The sequence below is a fragment of the Notamacropus eugenii genome, chromosome 4 (assembly GCF_028372415.1).
Source record: "Notamacropus eugenii isolate mMacEug1 chromosome 4, mMacEug1.pri_v2, whole genome shotgun sequence".
Lineage (NCBI taxonomy): Eukaryota > Metazoa > Chordata > Mammalia > Diprotodontia > Macropodidae > Notamacropus > Notamacropus eugenii.
Window position 1 is genome coordinate 436,583,228 of NC_092875.1, and position 16,952 is coordinate 436,600,179.

General features: G+C 38.6%; 1 long non-coding RNA gene across 2 annotated transcripts in view; it reads left to right on the forward strand.

The window, feature by feature from the left end:
* Positions 1-1,141: 1,141 nt before the first annotated feature.
* Positions 1,142-16,952, forward strand: part of LOC140501901 (uncharacterized) — a 156,982-nt gene continuing 141,171 nt past the window's right edge. Inside the window, exon 1 of one of the 2 annotated variants that reach the window (XR_011966410.1) lies at positions 1,142-1,354. This is a non-coding gene — a long non-coding RNA (uncharacterized lncRNA). The remainder of the gene's footprint in view (positions 1,355-16,952) is intronic. The other variant, XR_011966411.1, reaches the window with a different exon arrangement.

Here is a 16,952-nt window from a genome sequence, read left to right on the forward strand (position 1 = left end):
TTCTGCCAATCATCCCTGTGATTTAATTAAGGATTATTTGAGAGAAATTGGGATACATAGGTATTAAGTGGTTGAGTCACCAACCCCTCTTGTAAGCAACACATAGTCTGGAGTCTTGACAGAGCTTCCCTTTTGGGGGAATAGAGGGATGAAATGTGCTAATGATGTCTTGGTGGAGGAGTGAAAGGAGGAAGAGAAAGGGAGAAGGGAATGGACTGACAACAAGGAAGCAAAATTGTTTACCACTCTTCAGCCCCCACTGAAAATCCCTGCACTTTTTGGAGAATGGTGGTAGGGTGGGGGTAATGGTGACAGAGGGAGTATTAGCAGCTGGCTTTCAGCCCAGCAGGTAGGTGGTCTACTGGATACAGCTCTAACCATCCTACTCAAACCCTTACTAAGTTGTGACTCTAAACAAACTGCCCTTTCAGTCTCAGTTTCCTCATCAGTGAAATGGGAGAGGGGTGTGGAATGATAATAATAAAAGATAGACAAAGCGCAAATTAAGTATTTGCAACGTGCTAGGCACTGTGGTAAGGACTGAAGATATAAACGGAAGCAAGACAGTCACTTAATCAGCTTTATTGGAGAAACTGCAGATGTCAGCCTAATAGTTTTTAAGATCCCCTAATTTACAGTCTCTGGGGGCAGTTAGGTGAAGCAGTGGATAGAGTGCTGGGCCTGGAGTCAGAAAGACTCATCTCCCTGAGTTCAAATCTGGCCTTTGACACTTATTAGCTATGTGACCCTGGGCAAGTCACTTCACCCTATTTGCCTCAGTTTCCTCATCTGGAGAAGGAAATGGCAAATCACTCCAGGATCGTTGCCAAGAAAACCCCAAATGGGGTCACGGAGAATTGGACACAACCGAAATGATTGAACAGTAATAAGTGTATAGTCTCAAACTGGCAGAGCTGAGAATAAAGTTTTTCATTTTCAGTTTCCAAACTTGGGCTGAAGTTTCCACGATTTGGGGCTGTCTTTTGTTGCAGGCTCCAGCCAACAGTCTCTAAATATTAATAACAACTGTAAAAAGAAGAATTAAGGAGATAATTCTTTTTTGCCAACATCATCCAAAAAAGAGATTAAAATTGAATCTCTCTTAGACAGAAAACAGGGAGTGTAAATTACAGCCTGGGGGCAGATATATTTCTTCTGTTTGCTGGTGTTTTGCAAAGTTTTATGAGCAAGATTATTACTCCATGAAGAGTGAGTTATGCGTTTTGTTCCAAACAAGTGATGGTAGGAGATACTTCTACTCTGTAAAACAAAAAAAGATGGAGGGATAAAACTCAAAAGGATTTTTCTTCCAAAAGATACTGACTAGGCATGGAAGACAGACTGGGAAAAGTTGGTAAGTACATCTCAGAAAATTCTAGTATTGATTATTTCATTATGTTTTGTCACCTAACAGGAATGTTCCACTATTCAGATGGTCTGGAATGGGGTAGAGGAGGGAAGGGAATAAACTATTTATATAGTGCTAAGTGCTTACAAATATTAAGTACCAATTCCTTCTGATCTAGTCAAACCCCGTCATGTGCCATTTGATCAATGTTGAGTACACTGAGCTCCTTTCCTGGTTTCCCAGGAGAAAGTCTTCTGTTGATTTCTATTGGTAGGAGCAGAGGTCCTCCTTTGTCATTGTCCTTGGCAATGACAAAATACTATCTCAAGATTTTCTGGGCCTCTGGTAAAAGCTTGATCAGTAATCCAAGTTGGAAGGTGGAGTTGAGTAGCTCTGGGAGGGCAAATAATATACTGTCTGTGTTTTCCCTGGTATGCAGCTTCAGGGTGGCATCATGAACAATTTTTTGTGTTGGTGTAAAATAGATCCAGGAATGTGTATTTACCAGCAGCATTAGCCCAATTAGAGCAGAGGATTCAAGAGAGTGAGAGGGAAACTCCTGCCCACACACTCCACACATCTATAGCTTCAGTAAATTTCATGATGTTGTCTTGTGGGCAACTAGAAGTGGAGAATGGGCAAAACGATAAAATGGCGATTAGTTCTTTGAGACAAATGAACTAATTACCATTTTATTGCTTTCCTTGGTCAATAGAGAGTCAAATTACTGACTTCCAAAGTTAAGTTATAGGTTTGGGAATGTTTGTTGAATTAAATTGCTAGGTAAGAAAAGACCAAAAGCAATGCAATATGTGTTTTATAGCTTATTTCATCACAACATCCCTTCTCGTTCTAAATCCATGGTCTTATGACCCTGGAATCTTGAGGCGCTAGGTGGTGTAGTGGAGTCAGGATAACCTGAGTTCAAATATGGCCATGTCACACTAGGCAAGTTAGTTAACACTTGTCTAATTCAGTTTTATTATTTGTAAAATAGGATTAATAAGTACACCTGCTTCCAAGCGTTGTTGTAATGATGAAATATTTGCAAAGTTCCATTTTGCAAGCTTTAGGGCACTATATTAATGCTAGTGGTTAGTGTTTTTATTGTTATTATGTGTGTGTATCAACAAGCATTTATAGCACTTTCTGTTTCCCTGGCACATAGTAAGAAAAAAAGAAGACAGATAGCAATTTACTTGAAAGAGAATATTTGATATATCCGTGTAATATATACACAGAAGAGACTTTGATCAAGAAAAATGTTCTGTGTATCTTATCCCAGTACTTAAGTATTTAAATGTAATTTGTCAGAAGCCTCTACGGCCTGCAAAGCAGAGTCAGATAAAAGAAGAGGTAGTCCCTGGTTACAGTCACATAACAAAGGGATCCACCTTTTCATCCCTACCAGTTTTGACTGTAATTCTGGACTGTAGGAATTCCCCATCCCTTTCTGGCATTCAAGACTCTTCCCAATCAGATGTCTCCAACTGTATGTTCACCAGAAAATATTTTCACCTGGGGCAAAAATAGTTATGGAGAAGCATTTGAGAGGCATAAGACATAGACAAGGGGAAGGTAAGAAGCACTGCACATATATCATATCAGTGGGTCTTAGGATATGGTGGTCTGGCAGTAGTTATACAATCCGGTTGCCCAGACTGTGATGCAAGAGCATCTATAGTTATCATTACAGGAAGTAAACATGTACCCTCCCTCCCTACTTCCCACCTCTCATCGCAGCATCTTAGGGAAAAGCCCTATTTGCCACATGTTAGTGATAACTCTGTGTCCCACTACAAAGATCTTCTACTTCAGGCCAACATGTTTCCCAAAAGAGGTCATGTCTCTGCTTGGTAAAATCCAAAAAGTGATCATTAAAATATATGGTGGTTGTTATTATTGATGATGGTGGTAGGAATGGGGTGAGAGCTTCTTTGGGGGAGGTAGTTTCTAAATATAGCGAGTGTACCCCACGTGAAGAGCTCTGTTTCTCTGAATAACAACTCAAATCAAACCTATGTTCATGATTTCACTTCTTAATCATTGTGCCTCACTGCTCCCCGTATCCTGATATCCAAGTTTCTTCTCCTATCCTAGTAATAGGATCCTCACCCCTAACTCTATTTTTCTTCCATAAGAGCTCAAAAGAAGGAGCCCACACCTCTTCCCTTGATACATAATGACTGGGGTAATTATTCTAAATTTGGGGAGTATGACCAAATGGACAAGGAAATTTATGGTTTAGATTTTGACCTTTTGTCTATATTGCACACCTCCAGAGTATGACAGTCTTATTTACTGTTCTTTAATCTAGAATGAGCTCTCCAGCTATTAACGAACTCTGTTTTCAAAACTTCAAAAAGTTCCACACCCAGCAACGTGTTTATAATTATTATTATTCATAAAGAGGCCCACTATTCCCTCACCCATAAATCTTGTAATTTCCTTTTATGAGAATGAGTTATAGGCAGACAAGCTTCCAAAAGTTCTATAATCCCTGGGGAAGCCTGATTTAGGGAATAGGATTAGAGCCCCATTGTGACCTTCTTTTTGGACTTCCACAGGCTTGGTTTTCTCCATTAGCAGAGTGATTGCCTTGGGTTTAAAGAGAATTAAAGGTCTCCTGAGTCAATTTATTATATTCATACCTCCCATAATTCTTGAAATTTCCACCATTAAAAAACATTTTTCATGGAGGTCAAAGTAATGGATTCTGAAATAAATATCCAAAAGAGTTAATACATCAAACCATTATTGTCCAAAAATTTTCTTCATGCATTCATGACTTCTTTGATATGGTTATTTTCCACCAATTTTCACTAACCTTTAACCTTCTTTATAATCATATGTATGTTATATATAACTTTACATATAAATATACATATAATGTTGTGTTGCTGTCTTCTGCCCTTTGCTTTTGAGGAACATCAGTGACATCACAAAAAAGTGATCTTTACTTGCATGGGAATTAGATTTAAGTGAGGCAGAGTTGCACTAGCCTCACTATTCCAAAGTCACCAAAGTTCAGTGACAGGACAAAAGTCAGAACAACCGGCAATGTAATGGATGAGTATCGTGTCTTTGATGTCTGACCAAGTTCTAAGTGTTCCTCAGTACGTGCTTCAGTTGCCTTCATGGCTCCTGGAACAAATTGTTCTCCTCTACCCATTCCACCTGAAGAAGTCTTCACATGCTTGGAGTAGGCATCCCTCTAACTCACCAACAGGTTAAAGCTTGTCAGCTACCGTTGTCTGCAGGGATGGTGCTACAGTTTTGGAGCCATAGACAAGAGTTTATAATTTATTTTAATAGATAATTTAGGTATTATATTATAATATATCTATTATAAGATATATTATGTACAATATATAACTTTATATTTTTTATTCTAATCCCTCTAAACCTTAGGAGACGCTTTTCATGAATTTCTCTAGCTTAAAAAGAATGATCATCTGGAGACTAAACCTCTGGTGATAAAGCTCTTCTCTCTTATCTAGTTTGGTTCTTAGATGACAGACATGCAATCTGTCATCGAATTTGTATTCAAAATCTTTTCAGCATGGTGGAAACTGCCAGAGATTGTGCTCCACTGGCATAATCTTCAAGAACCCAGGGTCATCTTCAAACCACAGTGAAGCATCAAAGTAGACCTTTAGTAGATCAGTGAATCACCTAGTATGTATTACTCTGTGTTAAGTAGTGGAGAAACAACATCTAATCTCAAGGACCTCATTTTTTAAAGGAAGATATACATCTGTCTTCCATTGGTTTTGTTTCCCCACTATATAACAAAGAGTAACAAATGCTTGTTGATTTATTGATAGATATGTATGTGTGTATGTATCTATCACATGCAAAATTATTATAAGGTAATTTTTGGAGGAAGGATATATTAGCTGGAGGATCAGGAAAGGCATTATGTAGACAATTGCATCTGAGCAGCATCTTAAAGGAAGAGAGGGACTCTTTGGGGTAGAAGTGAGAGGGAAGCACCCTCCAGGCATGGTGGGACAGTCAATGCTCCAAGTCAGCCAGAATATCTGGATTTCAGAGTATGTGGGGATAGTAATGAGCAAGAAAACTGGAAAAGTGAGTTATGAATATGCTTAAATGCCAAGGAGAGTTTATATTTGATGCGATAGGTAATAAAATGCCACTGGGGTTTAATGGGTACGGGGTGGAGAATAACCATCAGGATATGTTTTAGGAAAATCATTTTAGCAGCTATGTGACCCATGAATTGGAAAGGGGAGAGACTTGAGGTAAGGAGAATAAAAGAAGAAGCTATTATAATAGTCAAGGTGAGAGGTAATGAGGGCCTGAACAAGGATGGCATTTGTGTGAGTGGAAAAAAGTAGATGTCTGTAAGAGAGATTGTGGAGATATAAGTGATACAACTTGGCAACTGATTGGATATGGAAAGTAATTGAGAATAAAGAATCAAGAAGGACACCAAAGTTGTTTACTTTGGATTACTAGAAGGATGGGATATCTCAATAATAACAGGGTAATTCAGAAGAGTGGTGGATTTTAAGGGAAAGATGAGTCCTTCTTTGGACATGTTGAATTTGAACATATGCAACATCCAATTCAAAATATCCACTATATAATGATGTACGGCTAGCACTCAGGAGAGACTCTGGGATGGGATATTGAGATTTGTATAGAGATGATAATTAAGCCATGAAAGCTAATGAAGTCACCAAGTTAGAGAATCAAGAGAGAAAAGTGGACCATGGCCAGAGCCTTGGAGGATACCCCCAATCAGTGAATGTGGCATGGATGATGAATCAGTTAAGAGACTAAGAGGGGGCAGTCAGACAGGTAGGAAGAGCAACAGGGAGGAAAACTATCACAAAATCCAGAGAAAAGTGAGAATCTAGATGGAGAGGATAATTTCAATTTCAAATATTACAGAGAAGTCGAGAAAAATAAGAGTGGAGAAGAGGTTGTTAGCTTTGGCAATTAAAGATCTTAGTACATAAAATATACACACACATGTTGTCACATAGACACAAATATTCTCAATTTGGAAGTTGGACTTTTATTTGAACAAAAGTTTGCAATTTTTGGTTCAATACAAGATAAACAGTTTGAAATTTGGTTCCACATCAAGTTTGTTTCTACATTTTGAATTGATACAAGAATAAAGAGAAAATCCTTGCTCACACAAGCATGCTGGAAAACAAAGAATTCATAAGGAAGCTCTTGCTGAGAAATGGAAATTCACGTTTTTGTTTTTAGCCACCAAATCAATCAATAAAAATGAATAGCTAATTATGCTATAAAATATTTACTTATCTACCGGTTGACAAGTGCTGTATTAGATTAAAGAGGCACTTCACTTGAACGATAAATGTACTTAAAGTTCAATTTTATATATTGCTTCATTTTGTTAGGTTCACTAAGTTTTATAAAGAATCTTCTCAAACTCTTTTCTCTTCTACGACAGGAACATTGGCTATATTCTCACGGACACTCTCCTGAGTTATTGACCAGCATTGCCAATCAGTTCTTTTGAAAATCCACCAGACAGAAAGATGGTGATATAGGCAAAGCAAAGATAAAATTAGAATACAGCCTTAATATTGCAGTGAGAGGAAATCTCACCTAATTTCTCTAACCCTCTTCCCCTTCAATTTTACTGTTGGGTAAGATAGATTTCTGTACACAAATGAATGTACATACATGTGTTTATATGTGTGTATACGTATGTGTGTCTTCTTCCCTCTTTGAACCAATTATGATGAGAATGAGATTCAAGCATTCCCCCCTTTATTCCTACTCATGTAAAATCTCTTCCTTCTGTACCTCTTCTTTGTGAGATAATTCTCCTCTTTCTTCATCTCCCTTATGCCTTCTCCCAGTGAATCCCTCTTTGTAACCTATCCATTTTTCTTTTAGATTATCCCAACTTAACTGATTCACTCCCTCTGTCTATAGAGTCCTTCTAACTGCCCTAATAATGACAAAGTTCTTAGGAATTACATTATCATCTTTCCATAAAAGATGTTAGCAGCTTCATCTTATCGATTCCTTTATGATTTCTCTTTCATGTTTACCTTGTTATGATTCTTTCAAGTTTTGTGTTTGAAAGTCAAATTTTCTATTCCTCTCTGGTTTTTGGATCAGAATGTTTGAAAGTCCCCCATTTCATTAAATATCCTTTTTTATCTCCCTAAAGGATTATACCTAGTTTTGCTGGGTAGATTATTTATTCTTGGTTGTAATCTCTTTTGATTTTTGGAATGTCATATTACAAGCCTTTCATTCCTTTGACATGGTAGCTACTAAATCTTATATGATTCCATGTTATTTGAAAGGTTTCTTTCTGACTACTTAAAGTGCTTTCTCTTTGACCTCTAGAAGCTCTGGAATTTGTCTATAAGATTCCTGGGAGTTTTCATTTGGAGTATTTTTCAGGAGATAGTCAATGGATTCTTTTAATTTCCATTTTACCCTCTGGTTCTAAGATATCTAAGTTTTCCTTTATAATTTCCTTAATTATGGTGTCTAGGCTCTTTGTTTGATTGTAGCTTCCAGGTAGTCCAAAAATTCTTAAATTATCTCTCCTCAATCTATTTTTCCAGGCCTGTTGTTTTTCTGATGAGTTAATTCACATTTTCTTCTATTTTTTTTTCATTCTTTTGGCTTTGTCTTATTTTTTCTTGATGTCTCATGGAGGCATTAGCTTCTAGTTGTCCAATTCTAATTTTTAAGAAATTATTTTCTTCAGTGAGCCTTTGGACCTCTTTTGTCATTTGACCAATATTTCTTTTTAAGGCATTATTTTCTTCAGTGGTTTTTGAGCCTCTTTTACCAAACTGTTGTCTTTTCATAATTTTCTTGTATTGCTCTTATTTCTTTTATCAATTTTCCACTTATTTGATTTTTTACAATAACTTTAGCTCCTCCAAGAATTCTTCTTGAATTTGTGTCCAATTCATATTTTTTATTTGATTCTTTGCTTGTAGCTGTTTTGACATCATTGTATTCTTTTGAGTTTATGTCTTGATCTTCCTGCTACCATACTAACTTTTTATGATCATGTTTTTTCTCAGCCTGTTTTTTTCTTTAAACATTATGTTAAAGATGGGCTCTGTTCCTGGGACAGGAGTAGGTTGGAGGGACACTGTTCCAAGCTTCAATCATTATTTGCACTGCTGTTTTCAGAGTTAAATTCTTCCAAGGTAGTATGATCCAGGGAAAGATAGGAGCACTGTTTTCCTGATCTGTGTTCTGGTCTCTAGCCAGGAAGGGAATTTTGATTCCTTGCAGCTGAAAGCAATGCTTCTCCTGAGGGCTCTTGTTTTCTTGGGACCAAAAGCACTAGTGCTCTTCAGGCTCCCTGCTTCCTTGGGATTGCAAGAACTCATCTACACCATCGAACCATGACCCAGAAATTAGTACAGTCATTGGAATTGCTAAGCAGTACCCAGTCCTGCTGCCAGAGCTGCCACAAGGATCCCCTGTCATCTCCTTCTGACCAGTTACCAGGTCTCCTTACCATCATTGGCTTGAGAGCTCCTGATCCTGTTGTTGCTGTCTCCAAAGCCCATCAGGTGGTTTCTGGACTGACTGCCACCCCAGCGTCAAAAACCTTGCCTTCCAACCTCCTAAGTTTTTGGTGGGCTGGACAAAACCCTAAACTTTTGCTGGTTCTGATGTTTCAGAATTTGACTTGGGGCATTATAGTAAAATTGTTTGGAGGAGAATTGTGTTGGACATGTTGAGTTTGAGATGCCTATGAAATATCCAGCTCAAAATATGCAATAGACAAAGTTGGTGGTATGAAATAGGAGCTCAGAATAGACATTAAGACCAGATACATAAATCTGGACATCATTTGCATGGAGATAATGGTTGAATCCAAGGGAGCTAATGAAATCACCAAGTAAGAGAAAATAAGGGGAAAAGAGATAAAAGCCCAGGACACAGTCGTAGTGTGCTGATTAGCAGTATGGATGAAGAATTAGTAAAGGAGACTAAGAAGTATCAGTCATACAAGCAGGAGGAGAATCAAGAAATAGGAGAGTCAAAACAAACAAACTTATCAGCCAACACCAGACATAAGAAAGAATCCAGGAAAAGAAGGTGGTTGACAGTGGAACATGGTGCAGAGAGGTCAATAAGCTTGAGAAAAGACCTTTCTCTAGATCTAGCATTTTAGGGGGCTGTCTAAAAAGATCATTGTTTTTCCTGATTTTTTTCAATAAAATAGATAAGGCTGGACATAGGTACACACCTGGAGTCCCTGCTGCCAGAGAGCTGAGGCTGGCGAATCACTTGCGTTCAGGATTTCTGAACTGAAATGGGACCAAAACTAAAATCAAGTGTCTGCACTAAGACCAGCCAGGAGTCATCAGGCTGCCTAAGGAGGGGCAAACCAGCCCAGTTTGGTGCTGACCTGCAATGGGATTCGGCCTGTGAGTGGCCACTGCACTTGCTGCCTGGGCAAGATAGGGAGACCCAGGCTCCAGTGATAATAACAATAATTCCAACAATGGTAATAATAATGTAGGTAATGTATTGTCATAGACATAGGCTAGGGAGAAATAACATTTTTCAAAGAGAACTTGTCGATCAACCTGCATTACCTGACTGTATGATTTTAATGAATGGCTGAGACTTTCTATTACCCAGCTTGGTGACAGATGGCTTTAAAAACTGAAGGAATTTATTGGAATCTCTTTATAACATCATGTTCCATAGATACCAGTACAAGATAAAGCATGACTTGTGTTGGCCTCTGTCCAAGTAGGGTTATTTACAAGAGTAAGAAAATAGCCTCCTTTTAAGGCAACTTCACTTCTAAGTTGTCCAGTTCATGTATCCTAAGACCATTATACCAGCCTCCATCATTATACATGGAGAAATGCTATTACATCTTTATATAGAGAGAAGCTTTGAAAGATTTTTTAAAGAATAAAATCTAACCAAATTCTACTGCTAATTGATTTTTAACTGCATATATCCTTAAGTTTTATACATCACAATCAATATCATCAAAAGAAAATTTCAGTGGTTAAGCCCATCTTCCCTCAGTTAAACTCTTTTTTATTAACAAGTAAAAGAATGACAATAAAAAGAGTGGTGACTCACTTGAGTTCAGAATTTCTGAACTGCAACAGGATATAAAATTAATCAGATGTTTACCCTAAGACCACCTCCTGTATGGTGAGACCTAGGAGCAGGTAAGTGAGTGCAGTGAATAGAGTGCTAGGTCTGGAGTCGGGAAGAACTGACTCAGACATTTACTAACTATGTGACCCTGCGCAAGTCACTTAACCCCATTTGCCTCAATTTCCTCATCTATAAAATGAACTGGAGAAGGAAATGACAAGCTACTCCAGTATCTTTGCCAAGAAAGCTCCAAATGAGGTCATGAAGAGTCAGCCAAGACTCAACAACAACCATCCCAACCCTTATTTTAAGGGCAGCTAGATGGCACAGTGGATAAAGTGCCAGCCATGGAATCAGTAAAGATTCACTTTCCTGAGTGCAGCCCCAGACACTTACTAGCTGGGTAGCCCTGGGCAAATCACTTCACTCTGTTTGCCTCAGTTTCCTCCTCTGAGTTGGAAAGAGAAATGGCAAGCCACTTCAGTATCTTTTGCCAAGAAAACCCCAAATGGGGTCATGAAGAGTCAGACATGACTGAAATAACTCAACAGCAAAAACAGTAACAAAAGAAGAAAGAAATTCTCCAAACTCGTCCACTGTCCAGCCCACCCTCTTCTAGTGCTTTTAGTACAATTACAATAGTGAAATATGGTTAGTATGAACTTCTTGCCAAATAATATTTAAAATACTTTTTCAAAAGACTCTGTGTAATCTGAGAGGAGACTGCAATTTATCCATCATATTTCATCCTCCTTCTCTACGCCTTTGCCCAGACCACCCCCCCTACCAGGAATGAATTCTTTTTCCCTGCCTCTTAGAATCCTGGCTTCCTTTAAAGCTCAGTTCAAGCAGCATGACCTCCATAAGATCCTTCTTGATTCTTCCAGAGTCTAGTGCCTCCATAAGCTCCTTGAAAGCAGGGACTTCAGTCTTATCTCCAGAGCCCTGTGTCTGGTACTTAGGAAGCATGGAACAAATGATTATTGATTAACCAACTGAAAATGGGTGGATGTTCTAGGGAGGGGTTTTTTAATTCAGTATGAGAATTAACTTGGTAACAGTTAGAACTTTTCAAAAATGAATTGGTTTATCTTACAATTCAGTGAATTCATCTCTATAAAGTGTCCAGGAAGAGAGTGACTGATCATCTAGTTGTATGCAGTGAGTTAGGAGAATATGACACAAGCACAAAAATGTGGTACAAATCTTCATTCAATAAGCAATTTTCAAGTTCCCCAAGATTTAGCTAATATTTTTATACTAATAGAACCCTAAAATGAACCCTGGTTTTAAATGCCCTTGCTGTAACATCTGGCAATTGATATTTTTAATGATTAGAAAAAAGTGCTCTTTTAGCTAAATAGTACAGTAAATAGAGTGTTGGGCCTGGAATAGGGAACACCTGAGTTTAAGTCCAGCCTCAGACGCTTACTAGCTGTGTGACCCTGGGAAAGTCACTGAAACCTATTTGCCTCAGTTTCTTCATTTGTAAAATGAGCTGGAGAAGGAAACGGCAAACCACTCCAGTATCTTTGCCAAGAAAATCCCCACGGGAGTCATGAATAGTTGGACATGACTGAAAAACGACTAAATTACAACTAAGCTCTTTTTAGTGAATTGTCATGTTGCATCATTTAACAGAATCACAGAATTTGAGACAGTTCAACTCAAATATAAAAAGAATCATGTTTGCCTTGGTTTTACAAGCCAACCTTTTAGAATCTGATTATAAGCAATCACCCATTTATAAACAGGTTGTTCAGACAAGGAGTAACCAATGTCAGGCCTTTTTTAGGATTCAGGAAGTCAAGCAGATGGAAAGGGAAGAGGAAACTTTGCTATTGATCTCAAAGCCAAGGAACAAGTCAAGAAATCAGTCATACATAGTAACAGAAAAGAAACACGACAGCAGGCCAAATGTTTGACTAAGGTTCCTTGAAGAGCTATTCATAAGAACTGACCACATCCCTCAGCTCTGCCTCTCTGGTTCTACAAGTGTTGAAGGTCTAACCAGACCATGAGTCTGTGCAAGTTTCATATCATCACACAGTCCAACATAGTTATTAAAAGATTAATTTAATTTCATGAGCTTTTGGAAATGAACTTTTTGATCTTGAAGCATTCAGTGTTTGGTTTGGGTGCATACATGTACGCTTTGCCCTACTCTGTAGTCGCTAGAGGCAATGGAAGAGATCATGTGGGCTGAACAAGGGCTGGATCCACAGATGAGAAAAGAAGCGTTAAAGACAGGCCGTAGAGCGTGACAATAGAGTCCAACCCTCTTATTTTATAGATGAGGAAAATGAGGCTTAAATGGTGATCACATAGGTAATAAATAGGTGACTGAGGGGATCTGAACTTATTTCCTCCAACTAACCAAAGAGCTGATGATCTTTCTATGGTACCACAGAAGTTCAAGGATTGAGCCCAGAGAGTCAGCAAAGACAAAACGTTGGAAATTCTCCAAACTTGCAGCAGGCAGAGGTCTGAGAACCAAAAAAAAAAAAAATGAACAAACAGACAGAAAGTAAGGCTCCCTAAAAGGAGCTGTGTATTTAGGTCATGCTTTTTTGTTTGTTTTTTGTTTTCCCATTACCATATTCTTTTTTTGGACTGAGGACGTATATCAGCTGTCTCCAAATGTTTGAAGGCCTATGATTTGAAAGAGGGAATAGTCTCATCCTATGTTGTTCTGGAATAAACATTTTTAACCTGAGATCTTGTGAATTCCCAAAGTGTCTTTGGATAGATTTTAAAGGCTCTGTGAACTTGAATGAGACAAATTAATATATATTTATCTGAAATTTAACATTTTTTTTAGTTACTTAACATTTTGTCATAAAATGGGTTTATAGGCTTTGCCAGCCTGCCAAATGGGTCTAATATTACCAAAAAAAAAGTCAAGAACCCCTGACCTAGAAGCTTTTTTTAGTCCAGATCCTGCTAAGAGCCTTTTTTTTTGTCTGGAAAAATTCTTCTTTAGGACTCCATACCTGCATTCTTTCACAGTTAGAATGTGGCTTTGAAAAATAACTCTCCCCTGAGAATTAGTAAAAGTACCCCCAGAATGACATGCAGATTTAGTAACTTCAGTTACTGTTGAAACTTTAAGAACCAAATGCTTTCTAATTCCAAAATTTGAAATGATCTGAAGTATTTTAAAATTATTCTCTCTTTACAACCCAGATATTCTGCTATTAAAAAAATCACTGATACACTTGCCACTTAATCTAACTGCATCAGGAATTCTCCAGCTATTCAAAACAATGTGATATAAGGCCAGAAAAGTTGGTTAGGTCCAGACTACCAAGGGCTTGAATTGTAGGTTTTCTCATAGATAACATGAACACTAAACATTTCTGAGAAAGAGAACAGTGTTTCAGAAAGCTTAAAGAATAAAGGACAGGAATTTTAGTCATTTAGGGGACTACCAGAGGAAGAAAATACCTGTGCTATTGCGGTCCAACACTGTTCTTTGAAACTACAAGCCTTCAAGAGAGATGCTGACTTGCCCAAGGTAACACAGTCAGTCTATGTTAGAAGCAGGACTTGAAGTCAAGCTTTTCTGGTACTGAAGTCAGCTTTCCATCCACTGTGTTTGAGCTTGCCTATTTATGTAAGGAAGCAAGCAAGAGAGAGAGACAGCCATAAGCTATTTACTTATAACCAAAAAATTTTTAATTCCTCTAATCCATGGCTAAACCTTGGTATTCATTCCAAGATCCACACCTTTCCTTTGGTTAGCCTGGGAAAGGCTAGAAAGGGAAACATACTAAGATAGCAAAATCGGGAATCTGAAAGAGGAGTGGAGATTAGTTTCCCCTTATCCTTTCCAGTGGCATAAGCAGCTAAACTAGCGATTATAGTAGAAAGCACGCTGAATGTCATGTCAACAAACCTGAGCTGGAATCAAAGGGTCAGAGATGTTTCTCTAAGGGACCTCAGAGGCCACCTAGTCTAATCCCCTCATTTTATAGATAAGGAAACTAAGGACACATAAGAAATAAGCCTCAGAGACAGAATGTCACCCTCTGACTCCTTCTGTCACCCTTTGCTGGCTCACCCACTTAATTCCTGTGTGACCTTTGACAAATCACCCCCCTTCCTTTAGCACTCTCCCCATAGATTCATAGTGCTCTTTTAATATCCCTTAAAGCCCCAAAGGCCACCGATTCTATGGAATACATCTTTATGGAGCCCCATGGCAGCCTCAATATGGAGAAGGACTAGATGTTATATTTGTTAAAATGAGAGCCAACCAATATTAGAGGCAGCTAGACGGTACAGGAGATAGCATGTTGTGCCTGGAGTTAGGAAGACCTGACTTCAAAACTAACCTCAGACACTTACTAGCTGTAAGTGACTAGCTGTGACTGAACAAATCACTTAATTTATCCGCCTCAATTTTTCCAAGTGTGAGATGAGATAAGAATAATACTAGTCTTGGGGCTGTTGTGGAAATTAAATGCAATAATATTGAAAAAGTGCTTGGCACAGTCGCCTGGTACATATTAAGGGCTTAATTAGTGCTTATTTCCTTCCTTTATTCCATGGAACTAGTGTACATGAATTTAATTTGTTGTCTAGAGATATACGGCTGGTTGCATGGTGTGGGAGACCCAGGCAGTGAATCTCTTAACTGTGGATACTTTGGGAGGAATATCAGGCAAGGTGCCTGTGTGGTTTACGTACTCGACTGTATTCCTCCCTTAGGGAGAGATCCTGGGAAGAGAGAGCACTTTGTCTCTGAACCTGCCTAAGCATGGCATCAACCAGTCCCCCCCGACTTCTACTTTTCTTAAGCCTTACCCATATCAGCGGTTCCTGGGTGTGCTTTTTTATTTTTACTGCCACCTAGAGCTATCAATTCAATTCACTTCAAAAATTTGATTCCCTAGACATTTATTAATCAGCTATGATCTTTGTTAATACCCTGCTAGGCTCATTCCTCCAAGTGTTATAATCCATTGAACTCTTCCTGACTTCTGGAGAGGTGGAACTCCCATGTGGAAGTTCCAGGTTCACTGAGTGTCTGGGCAAGTTTGTTCTCCTCTCATTCAGCCTCAACTTGGATTCAGTTGTTGCAGAATGTCTGGAATACAGCTTTGGGAAAAAAATTGTCTGTCTGTCTCTTCTCTTACATTCTTTTCTTCTTGAGTCCTACCTAAATCAATAAGAGCTTCCTAGAACCAACTGGAGCTCACCAGGGAATGGAGTAGCACCAGCCTTAGTGCGGATTGGGAAATAAACAATGGATCCATCTCCCTGTGACCTACTTCTTTAGGCAGCTAACTCCTCTTACACTCAATGTTAACCCTTGGCTTCTCAGAATTCAATACTCCAATAGTAGCTGATATTTATGTAATGTTTATAGTTATAGGGCACTTTACATTCATCTTTTGATACTTAAACCAACTCCATGTGGTCCATAGTTCAAGATTTCCTGTGCCAGGTTTAGAGATGAAGACAAAAGAAATTGACGATCAGTGAGATTAGTAAGTGACTCCCAAAGTTGTCCCGCTGGTAGACAACACAACTGAAACTTGAACCCAGGTCTCTTGACTACAAGTCCAGTGTTCTAAACCCCAACACATTTTAATTATCCTCCCCAGAGACCTTTTCCTTCCAATATCAAACTTTCTCATCCTGTGATAATGACAGATAATAATAGCTAACACTTACGTATTGATTTAAGATATGCAAAATATTTTACATACATTTGTTCTTTCAATTCTGACAATAACCATATGAAGTAGGTACTATTTCCATTTTATGGGTAAGGAAACTGAGGCTGAGAGAGGTCTTTCGGGCTCCAAGTCCAGGACTCTAGTTATTATACCACCTAGATGACAGCTAAATTATCTGATATTTTTTTAAAAAGTGTACACTAATGAGTTCTCATTTTCTGTCCTCCCTTACTAGGAGACTGCTTTAATTCATAATAGTGAATCTCATATTGTGGATTCCGAGTGCCAAAACAGGTCAATAGCAAATATGTTTAGGGGAAATTAGGATATCACGGCACTCTTTGAAATCATACTGTATTGCTGTATAGGTATAGGACTGGCTATGAATCCATGGGAAGAGTGCTAACGGAGTGGTGACCTCTATTCAGTGAAGAATGTTCTCATACTTGATCATGCTCTTCATGTCCCAGTGACTCTGAACTCCTGTTGAACATCAACCAAACCCCATTCCACATCCTCCAAGACCTCTTTCCCATTCCCTTCAACCTTCCTACCTCAAAATTTCAATGTAATTCTACCTAGACCTTTTATTGTGCCCTCTGGGATGCCTATTCCATTACCGGTAAGCTTCCTTGCACTTAAATCTTTTCCTCTCCTGCTGCTTTCATCAGCTACCTTTTATTAAAACCTGGCTTCTCCATGACGACTCAGCCTTCTTGTCACCCTTTCTCATACTGGTCTCATTCATTCTCCTTGGTTCCCTGGTTGAAGAAGAGGAGTTGGAATACTTC